Here is an 11,274-nt window from a genome sequence, read left to right on the forward strand (position 1 = left end):
CTTCATCTGTAATATCCACCCTCTCTCCCTCTTCTTCCTCTCTGTGCCCATCTCTGTAGTGTTCACTCTGGATCTGATACATATAGAGTTCATGGGCCTTCCCATGCCTTTGTGACAGGAGACAGCACCGCTCACTCCTGTCCGGAGATGCTAATTCAGCTACGCTTTATTAGCGAGCGCCTGGGCTTTTTTTTTGGCAGCGCAGGCAAGGGGCTTAATGCATTTTTCATAGTTTTAAGAGTTTAGCTTCGGGAGAGAAAAGGGGGGTTTGCACAGCTACGGCTACTGCAGCTGCTGCACAGAGCACCGGTGAGAGAGACTATCCCAAGGGAACGGGGGGGGGGGGGGGGGGTGGGGAGAGAGCGAGCGAGTGAGAGCGGACCCTGGCTGCTGTGTGTGTGTGTGTGTGTGTGTGTGTGTGTGTGTGCGCTATTCCCAGCTATCCCACCTGTCAGCTCCACATGTGTGAGCAGCTGTTTCCCATCAGCCCTCTGTCTACAGGGTTTTTGGGGGGGTGGAGGGTGGTGTGGGGGGGGGGTACTTGAGGAGGGGCCAGCGCAGTCAGCTGGGCTCTTCCTCACAGGGCCCAAGACCAACTCCAAACACTCGGGACGTCCCATCACTACGTGCACTCGACTAGCGACCAACACCCAACGGGGCCGCACGTGCTCTTGTAAACCTCCAAAACAGGAAGAAACGTGCACATGCAGGAATAAGAACGTCTCGGAGGACAACGTCAGCGGTGCGTTTGGTTTTGTCGGTCAGCGCTGTTGCTGGTCTAACCACGAAAGTGCGTAATTGAACGTGTGTGGGGGGCCCTTTGGCCTTTCCCCCTCTTTATCTTTCACACAGATTCAGTGCAAACGCTCCCTTTCCCCCCCCCCCCCCCCCCCCCACCCCCCCCCCCCCCCCCCCCCCCCCCCCCCCCCCCCCCCCCCCCCCCCCCCCCCCCCTCCCCCCCCCCCCCCCCCCCCCCCCCCCCCCCCCCCCCCCCCCCCCCCCCCCCCCTCTTCACAACCGCAGTTTGGAAAAAAAATGATTTTGGCGATAACCGTACTCGCGGAACTAAACGATTAACGTTTGCATTCCGTTGTGCGTTAAGGACAAATGTTGACTGTAGCCTGTAGGCTTATGTTTTAAATGTACTTTTAATTCTTTATTTATACTTTTTTTTTTCTGGTTTCCTGAATCGTCCACCTCTTTCGCCCCTCTCTTGGTGTTCTCGTGCTGTGACAGCAGCCAACTGCATTCTTTGACGGGAAAAAAAGAAGCCATCAACAGGGGTTGTCATGCAAAGATACGAGTTTTGTCACAGACTGCCGCCACTTTGTTTTAATAGGCAGCAGGGCTTGTCTTCGCGTTCTTTGACTGACAGACCTGCAATTACAAGAATCTCAAACTGTCACACCTTGAAAAAAAAGCTGAAATGAACTCAGGTGCCTCGGTGCGGAGTCTCGCTTAAAAGCTGGGCCAGACGGAGTCGTTTCGTTCCCTTCAAACGGGATTATATTCGGACACGCCCCGAGGGGGATAAAAACGTGTCCGTCAGCCTGTCCATCGTCTGTCCAGTGCGGTTGTTAGGGGACAGACGGACCTGGTGGGCCCAGGTGAAGGTGCTCTGGAATGCGCTGCGTTGGCTGACTGCTGTAAAATACGACTGTCGGAGCGCTGGCTTTCTGTTTGCCTAAGACGATTGCAGTTCGCCTAAATTCCACTGATTTATTTGCATTTCTGTGTCCTTCACGAAATAGATTATTAGAGTATGTTGCACTTTAAGTACACAAGTGAAGTGGGGGGGGGGGGGGACATTGTACAAGCAGATTTCTGTACGCTGGGTTTTGAGTTTATCCAGGAAACCAGGGTTAGTCACAGTATCCTAATCATTGCTCTCGGCCTTGGACGTTGAGTTAATTTGCCCCGGACGGTAGAGTGCCCCCTATTGGCCGACTGCGTATGTTTAATGTGTGAACCACTCCAGGAGGAATCATAAATTGCAGGCATCAACAGCAGAAGGCGGTTATGGGGAGTTTCGTACTGACATTAAACAGGCTTTGAAGCGCGAGGGACGCGTGCGCGCATCTTGACGGGGGAACACTGAATCCGATTGTAGCCTATATATCGGCCTTCGTCGCTAATTAGCAGATACAGTCCTGCAGACGTAGGCCAATCCCCCAAGGTGTTAATGGTATTGTTGCTGAGGGGGTACGCGTAGCCTTCACTCGAGTGCTTCTCCTGCTCAGAGCTCAGCCATGCGCTCACTTTTGCGCGCGTTTGTTCTGCCCAGTTTATCGCTCGTAACCTCACTCGTAGGTTTTGATCACATTTCTAAAGTTCGGTCTTGCCGCTGTAGTTGATGCACTTGTGCGCGCGTGATCTGACACTGCGCTGGTGCAACTTGATTCCACGCAGTGAACCCAGTTCCGAGGTGTACAGTATCTAATCCCATACCGCATTAAATATGTTCTGTTAGTGCAAGGAAAGAAAAGGAGCACGTGAAACGAATTATTGTGCTTTGACACTACATAAACGCATTAAAAATCAAGTTACCAGACAAATTTATACTCTTAGAAAACAGCACTCCTGTCATATTTCGAAATTATTTTAAACTCCGTTCAAGATCGTCGGCTGTTTAACGTTTGAATACATCCTGTCCGCTTGGCGTTCTGGTCGCCACATTTTACGCGTTTCGTCTAATGACGGTAAAAATAAAAATGTTTTAAAGAAAATTTAATGTTTGAAATTATCGGTTGAACATCTGTGGCGCTACAATCTACTGCCCATGAACTACATTCGCATTCTGTCCGAGGACAGCAAAATGTGTGTAGTTCTAGAACGAAAGTGACGATTCAATTTAGAGACAAATAGCTCCGAGTATTTCCAGGCAACTCGACCCGTTTCCACCTTGGTACAATTATTTCCTTTGAGACGATAAGCAATTGAGACAAATTAAAAGAGATTATGACGAAACAATCCCAAACTGGCTTCCCAAGAATGGTCTTTTTACTGGTGTTGTTAGCGCAAGATACCTCAATCGTATTTGGCCCCTTTGTTTAAAATGCGATTATTTGCTTATTTGCCAGGCTGGGTTGGATTACTGGGGTAATGGGTTAATGAATTTTGACATTCCGTTACGGTTTATACAGCTGTATGTCCATGGCTATTATGGCTGTATAAACAGTAGATACGTAGATGTACTACAATATAAAGACAGTCCGCGTATTGCTATAAATACCATAATAATTATTTTTCAACAGGCAAGTTGCTCGAGGGAAAGAAACAACGTTTCAGTGATTTGTTTCGTTAGCTATTTTAAATAAAAATACGTGATTGTAAATGAGAAACGAAATTGAGATGACGTGGCTTACAGATGTCCTGCGCTGGCTTTAGAATATTATTTTATTTTTCTTAATCGAACATTATCATACCGGCGGGGGACTAAATACAACTCTCATTACGCAGTCACAGTAAAACTATAAGCAAAACCAAACAAACAGTACCTGACCCAAATAGAAGAGAAGTTAAACGCATCAAGTGCGACGTCTTTTAAATCGTGGCTCGTGCAGAATATTCCCGCAGGTCATACAGTGTGCATCATGGACTAGTTTAAAAGACAAAACGCTTTTGAGAGGGGAAGTCAATATGCGTTTCATTCCGAGATCGATTAAATATGACAGAGCAGTGAACAGATCCCGTGGTGCTATTTGTGCTGGAGCACTGGTACGTTCCGTTTATTTAAACCATGCCAAATACAGCACACCGGAGTAAATCTACTGTATAGCCTACTACTTTCACTGTAAGCTATATGATACCCCACAGTTGCCAGTTCAGTTATGCACAACCCCTTGACTGTATAAGGAAATATTTATATAATTTCCAGGTATTGTAAAGTCGCAGTTGCGGCGAGAGTCGTGCGAATGTTTTATTAGTCCTTAAGGTAATTAGTTTTAGTAGCTGCATTTAACACCTTTCTGTGGACTAATGGCAGAAGGCAGTCAGTTTCACTTGTGTCCACAAGTACCATGCTGCAAATCTGACTAACCCTCTCCCTTGCTCATCCGAGAGGTAACAGCAGTATGCATCTTCCAAGATTACTTTCAAGTAATTCGCTGATGGCTTCGGTGCAGGCAGTGCGTAATTTGGATACCGGTCTAAATATGTCAATCCATCATCAAAGCTGCAGTTATGCGTGACGTATATCTATAATGCAGCATAACCTATATGTGCAACATATATACAATAGGCGGTATAGAATTTGCCATTGCTGCCTTTGCGAAAACGCCCAAGTGAGTCAATTGCAACCGCACTGAAACGCGGATGAAACACTGTCTTGATAAACCGCAAAAATGTAATTTCGGAATAGGTTTATTCAGCTATGTATTTCCTTGATAACCTTGGCTGTCAAACGACATTTTAGCAGGAGTTGGTGTTCAGCTAAAACAGAGGGGTGCCGCTTGTGAGCTTTTGCGTAATGCCATTTGCCGCCTGTTTGAACGGTGTATTCGTCCTGTTTACCGGTTGTATGCCTGTCTAAACGATTGAGACAAATATACTCAGAAAGGGCACGGGGACTGTAAATTGCGATCGGAATCTCAGCTTTCAGCGACAGACAAGCCGCTTGGGCGCCGTGTAACTCTTGACCCAACTAATTTACCGGGTTTACGGAAAGTCAGCCACGAATTGTCGCTTTGAATTACCTCAAGTATCAGTTTCTCCAGAGCCGATAATGCGGAAGAAGAGTGCAGCTCACACACTGCCCGGCCATGGGAGGAGGCGAAGAACTACATTATTTTACCAGTCTTTCCTTGCTTCATCTTGTCATAGGATACATTGCCATTGCATCTACACTGGCACTTGGTTTAGAAATGCAACCAATCCAATATAACCAATCTAAGAAGCATAATCGGGCTAAAAAGTAATCAACAGCTTTCAGTTACGGTAGATAATATGTTTGGCTGCATAAAAAAATGCTTTGGCTGTTCGGTGTCTTTCTGCAGTGCATAAGAAATATTGCAAGCACACGCAATACAAACCAGACGAGCCGGGAAAGAGGGTCGGGAAATGAATGGTCGATTCATTCGGCTCGACTAAAGAAAATAATAAGCAAAATAGTCTGAAGTTGTATAAAAACCAACCCACGAGACACCCCGAACCCCTCCTGTAGGCTAGTGAACGTTGAAACTTCGAAAAGTGTGTTTCCTTCACGGATTCTTGACACACGTGTTTGATTACGGGCGCCGCTACTGTAACAATGGTCCGCGGGGATACGACAAGAGTTCAAAAGGAAACTATCTGACAATCACCACGACTCGCGCTGCCCGCATTTTTGGGTCAGTATGCAGCTATACAATAAGATTAACTCCAAATAACTTCTGTTGCGTGACATCAGCGAGCCGAAGTGCTGCAAAGACAAGGAACTTAAAACAAATCTAACGAATATTTCCTCCTTCCATATATATATTTGGTTTCGCAACAATATACGCGCTACTGTACCAGCCGCAATGTTATGCAAACGGTAACACCATAACCCAAATAATACACAACCAGTTATGGGAATGAGAAAAAGAAAATCTTACCAAGCGACTTCCAATTTGACAGTAATCCTGATTAGTTGATGAAACTGAACATACACCGACGGATAGTCCCAATTATACTTTATAGAAGAAACCAGTTACAAATCTCTTCTCGTAATCCGACCAAACGTGTAATGACGTATAAATGTCCAAAATGTGCTTGAATATACTCTAGATCCAAACAAACACGGCCTCTTAGGCAAGAGGCTTCCAAAAAGGCAGTTGCAACACGAGTATTTCTGGTGGAACTACAATCCCGTATCACCACGTAATCGTCAGAGGCAGTTTATATGTCCAAGACGGCAGTGTATATTTTTAGATTTCCATTGACTGTACCTTCCGAATCGAGTGCCCCGTTCGGCTCTTAAGTCTTTTTTTTTTTTTTTTTTTGGTTTAGTTAAAATAGTGACCGGACTCTTCACGTTACTGTCTCCCGTCGGAGCTGGCCCGGAGCAACGTCCGTCTGCTTTCGCTGGTTGTTCGGAAAGTGCGAGCGCCGTTGCCGATCCGCATGTTAGTGAGTGTGTGTGTGAAAGCTTGGCTCGGAGACCTACAATAACAGTCCTGCGAGGCACCAGACAAAAAAAAAAATTGAGCGAGGATCAGATTGCAGTCTCTAGACCTACTACGAGTGCTCCGCTCGTACCAGCCCCCTCGAGAATCAAAGGCAGCAGGCGAGCAAATTTGAAGAGAAGCGGGGAGGAGACTGCTGGCACCGCCCTCCGCAGCACGAAAGAATCAATCAATGTAAATGTTCTGTCTGAGTCAACTTTGTTCTTGCGTAGGCAGTGCCTTGCTTTCTCTCTCTCTCTCTCTCTCTCTCATCATTAAGGGGTAAATCGATTATTAAACGTGCGTGGCCAAAATAATCGGTCAGCGTTTGAACTTAAGTCCGTCTGCCTCCCCCACCTGCCAGTCTCGAGCATAAAACCGCTGGTCTGTGTGAGAATTATTTATTGCTGGATCGGTTTTTGCAATCGCAGCTGAACGCGCAAATTAAAAGATAATGCCGCGAGTGCACGGGCTAAGCCAAGTGCAGCCTATATGGGCTACTCCTTTGAGAGTTTTGACATGTTCTCCTAGTTAAAGCCAACGAACATTCCGTAGCCTTATTATGTCAGGGAATATAAATTCTTCGAACGACACCCATTCACGCGCGTCGCCCGACTGTGATGCGAGAGTAGGTGCCACCCACCTGCCGACTCACAGCGAAACTAAATCACTTGTGCATCTATATTACACACCCTGCCCGTCTTGAAGCCTCGTCGACGCGTTATTTAATTCATTATCCAGCCTTAAAGCATTGTATAATGTAGGCCTACGTGTTATATAATGAATGTATTTCATTTAGCCTTCCTGTATATTGCAGCTGAATTACGACGATGGTGATTGTTTGGCATAGGCTACATTAAGTTTGCATAATGTTTAAAGACACGAGCCGTCAATTTTTAGATCTCTGCGAACTGCGCCAATAACCCCCCAGCAAAGAATCTCTGCCAGATACTAAAACTGCCAATATGCCCAGAGACCACAGAACTATTAAAAAAACTCATTATGCAACTTTTCCCATGTAGAAAAACTGCACCTTTCTATAGTGCACGTATCTATATGACACGCCCTCGCGACTGTAAGTCTGCTTGATATGTGAGGTTTCTTATTACACTCTTGAGTTATTAGAGTCATTTTCACGCGGCTCTCCGTTTATATTCCGGCTACATGTTCTTGATTCTTGAACGTTGCATGAAAAAATATCTTCTAAATGTCCTTTTAATTAACTCATAAAAAGTTTTTGGTCCCAGTTCTTCGCGTCAGATCAATCTTTGTTCGATGCACACCAAAATTTCTGAACATTTTTTGTCGTGGATAGCGATGAAAACGTTGTATCTCTGTATTTGCAGTACTCGTGTGATCTGGATTCATTTACGAAAAAACTGAATTGTGGGTGGCTAAAATAAATATCGTTAAACACAGTTACAGTGATCTTCACTCCAACAAAACCTTCCTTCAAAAAATTTCACTGAAACGTTGTTAGAAACTTCAGTAACAGAGTCATGCCCTATATATTGGGGGTAAGAGGTGCATATTTATCCTACTTTCATCTCTATACATTTATATAGTAAAAGAAACCAGTCCCTGTGCGAAGCGCTAACTCTGTCACTGCACTGGAATGTCTCAAATTCACTAGCCTACTGCGGAGAAATAATCACCAGGTCCCGTTGTTCTGGGACCAAAAGCTCCGAAGGGCCTGGCAGTGACAGTTTTACAACCAGGCGAACAATTACCAGAATATACGAACTGATGATCCCAATCTCGTCGAAGGCCTGAGACTCGGCTGACCCCTGCCGCTCCAGTGAACATTTTTTTCTCTCTCTCTCTACTCCCCCACCGCGCCTTTCCCCTCCACCGCTTTTTAAAGTTTTAAGATAATGCAAATGCCAGTCGGTTGAAATAATCCGAGTATCAATCACACAGCGTTAATCTGTTACTGATTGAACGTTGGGGGTGTGGGAGGGTGGGAGGGAGGTGAGGGAGGTGAGGGAGGGAGGGAGGGAGGGAGGGGGACAAAATGCCCGAAACATGAACTCATTGCTTCAAAGATCTTTTTTTTTTCATTATTTATTTTTTCGCAAAATAAATCCTCATGTGAATGTTATCTATATGCGCATCGGACTACAACACAGCATATGATCTGATTGTAAAAAAAAAAAAAAAAAACCTCACATTCAGCACCAAATCCTTAACGTGAGCTCATGGAATATTTGTTCAAAATGTAAAATCACTGCTGTGAAAAACATTTGCACAAAACCTCTGTGGCTAGTGTTAGCTCAGCAGTTAAACACAACATTTACCAATAAATAGCCGAGGCGATGTGTTTAGATTCTCATGCTTTTGAAATACCTACATGCTGCTGTTAAGTCTTGGGCGCTGCGGACACCACGAAAAGCCAACACCACGTTTAGCTGGCCAAACACAGATGCACCGCGCCTGTCAATCAAGCTTCAAGCTTCGAGCTTCTTCGAGATTTACAGGAAGTTTCTCGATTTTATGACATCATAAAATTGCTAAGTCAACACAAATTAGAGAAATGACACCCATTGGCGCTTTTAACAGCTTTTTTTGGACTAAATTGCTGCTACTATCACACTCGTATTACATCGCCAATTTATTTGTCTGCTAAACGGGTGACACGGCTAGTTAATGACACAGGCTATTGTTATTGTCATAATACTGGAGTCTAATGATACTCTTTCTAAACAACACCGTGGATTTCAGACTTGTTAACAGTTGAATGAAAGTTACAATATTAACGTGTGGTCAGTTTTTTTTTTTTTTTTTTTTAAGTGTGATTGCTACAGTTTATCATCAAATTATTATCATCACTTTATTACTCATTGCAGTTGGAACCGAATATACATTTGTTTCTGCAGTTTTCCTGAAGCAAAATAAAGAGTTGTACCTATTGTTTAAATGACAGCTGCCTTTGCTTTTCTCCAGAATGTGTTTTGCTGAGGTCCATTTGCTAGTAATTTGTGGATTCAGTTGTCCTATCTTACGGCGATCCATTCTATCTATCAGTCAGAGGTCCTGCTTCTCTTCACCGTCACATCAAAGGGAATGTTATCAGTAAACAAGAATCAAGCAGTTTGCCGTTATCAAGGCTGGCCTGCGCGCGCCTCTCTCCCGAATCTAACGTCACGGCATTCATGTTCTACGAGGCAATTTAACTAGGACTCAAAGACTTAATTTCGATAATCTATTTGTACATTTATTTTTTTTCTTAAATAGTTTGTTTTGCTATATATCCGCTTATTTGACTATATGAGTTGATATAGGCCTATGTGTCTGTGTATGTTGAATTATAGATGCACTGGATGTTTGCATCTTATTATGTAAAAATAAATGTATAGCAATCATTGAAAGTACATGGCTAAAGAATCCTGCAAAAAGATCCCTTGCATTTTCAAAGAGAAAGACCAAAGGCTGAAGCATTGTCCCACAAAAAAAAAAAAAAAAAAAAAAAAAATCTTGAAATTGATATTGTAAATTTTCCTTTGTGTGCATTTTGAGGAAAGTCAGATAAATCAAAAGAAGCAACACAGACAAAGGCGAGTGAGACCAAGGAGGTCCTTCACACAAAGAGGACTGCTGAGTCAGTACAACTGACCAAATGACCTCTCCCCTCCTCCCCCCCTTGCCCCCCCCCCCCTACTCTGAGGTTACTGGGTAACTGCCCCCCACGCAACCTTTACACTCACACCCTCTGTGAAGCTGACTGAAAGTGATGATCCCTCTCTTTTTCTGCAGATGAACACGTGCACATGGAGCCGCATCCCTGTTTATCTGTCTAAACTCTCCCCTTTCTTTGGTCCAGTATCTGTTTCTCTTTCTTTTACCGCAATTCTGTAGAGAGAGAGATAAATAGATAGAGAGATAACGAGAGAGAGAGGGAGGGAGGGAGAGAAAGACAGAGAGAGAGAGCGTTCCTTTGATTCCCCTTTCATGCTTGGGTTTAATGACAAAAAAAACAGCCAAATGAAAAGTACGGTTTTTTTATGAATTTTCATTACGTTTATTTAACGCGTTTTATCTTGTGATCTGAAATGGCTTTGCTGTTAACGGGGGATCTCACCTCAGCCCTCTCCGGGTGTTAGGGGACCGTGTTTCAGAGGTGAGAATAGACCTCCCCTCACTTTCTGTTTGTTTTTTTTTGTTTTTTTGCAATGCGGGGCGTCAGTCCCCAGAGCTGGCCACTATCAGGTCACACTCCATGCAGTCCTTTTAGGACCACAGCCATTGCTGGGCCACACAATTACATTTTTGGCTGGACCGCAACAGCGGGGCCAGCCCTACAAACGCTAATGTCTGTGACTGACTGACTGACTGAGTGAGTGATGAAGTTACACCATTGGTCGGCCGGCCGGCCACAACAACATTCTTTTTTAGGGTTAACTGGCACTCGGTCGGTCCCCCATGGGGCGCAGAGCACCCCTTCCAGTGCAGGCCTAAATTCCACACGTTGCCGTCGACCGTCCCGCGCCGTTCCTGTGCTTCGATGCGCAGGGTTTTCGATTTTTTTGTCCAAAATTATTTGACCCCAGTCAGCCCTGCGAGAAGATGGTCCGTCTCAAATGTTGTGTCTCTGCCAGTTCTGCTGTCGCTGAACAGATCGACACGCGTGTGCGCGTAAGAACGCGCTTCTCCACGCCATTATGGGTATGAGTCGGTCATGTGATCGTGGATCGCGTCCTGATTGGCCAGTGCATGGCCACGCCTTCACCACACCCTAAACTCATCACAGAGGTTTTTCTCAGACTCTTGTTTTTCGCGCCCTGTTGAAATAGCTAACAGAACCGGCCTCTGGCGTAAACGCTCAATGCAGTTATTTAGCACCACTGCCATCCCTGGGCCACACAGCTCAGCCCCGTTAAGCGGTGCGTGTGATTTATGTTGGAGCACTTTGGGGCCACAGCAACATTCTTATGGAAGGCCACAACAAAACAAAACAAACAAAAAACCCCCCCCCTAGGTCCAGCTCTGATAGTTAATCTGAGTTTGGCCCGCCCCTTTTCTAATCAAACCGTGCTGTCATGGAACCCATCAGAGCCTCGCTGTGGAGGTGCTGCCAGGTTCTTCATCACGGACGTGAGGATGAGGTGCTCCTCCCGTGGTAATAATTGGCTCGCCCGGTGGATTTTTCCCCCTC

At 45.2% G+C, this 11,274-nt stretch overlaps 1 protein-coding gene across 1 annotated transcript in view; it reads right to left on the bottom strand.

Annotated features, from left to right (window-relative positions):
- fgfr3 (fibroblast growth factor receptor 3) overlaps positions 1-6,241 on the bottom strand; it is a 55,716-nt gene extending 49,475 nt beyond the window's left edge. Inside the window, exon 1 of the mRNA XM_035417983.1 lies at positions 5,574-6,241. The gene's annotated coding sequence lies outside the window, so the exon portion shown is untranslated. The remainder of the gene's footprint in view (positions 1-5,573) is intronic.
- Between the last annotated feature and the right edge of the window lie 5,033 nt (positions 6,242-11,274).

Source organism: Anguilla anguilla, chromosome 5 (assembly GCF_013347855.1).
Source record: "Anguilla anguilla isolate fAngAng1 chromosome 5, fAngAng1.pri, whole genome shotgun sequence".
NCBI lineage: Eukaryota > Metazoa > Chordata > Actinopteri > Anguilliformes > Anguillidae > Anguilla > Anguilla anguilla.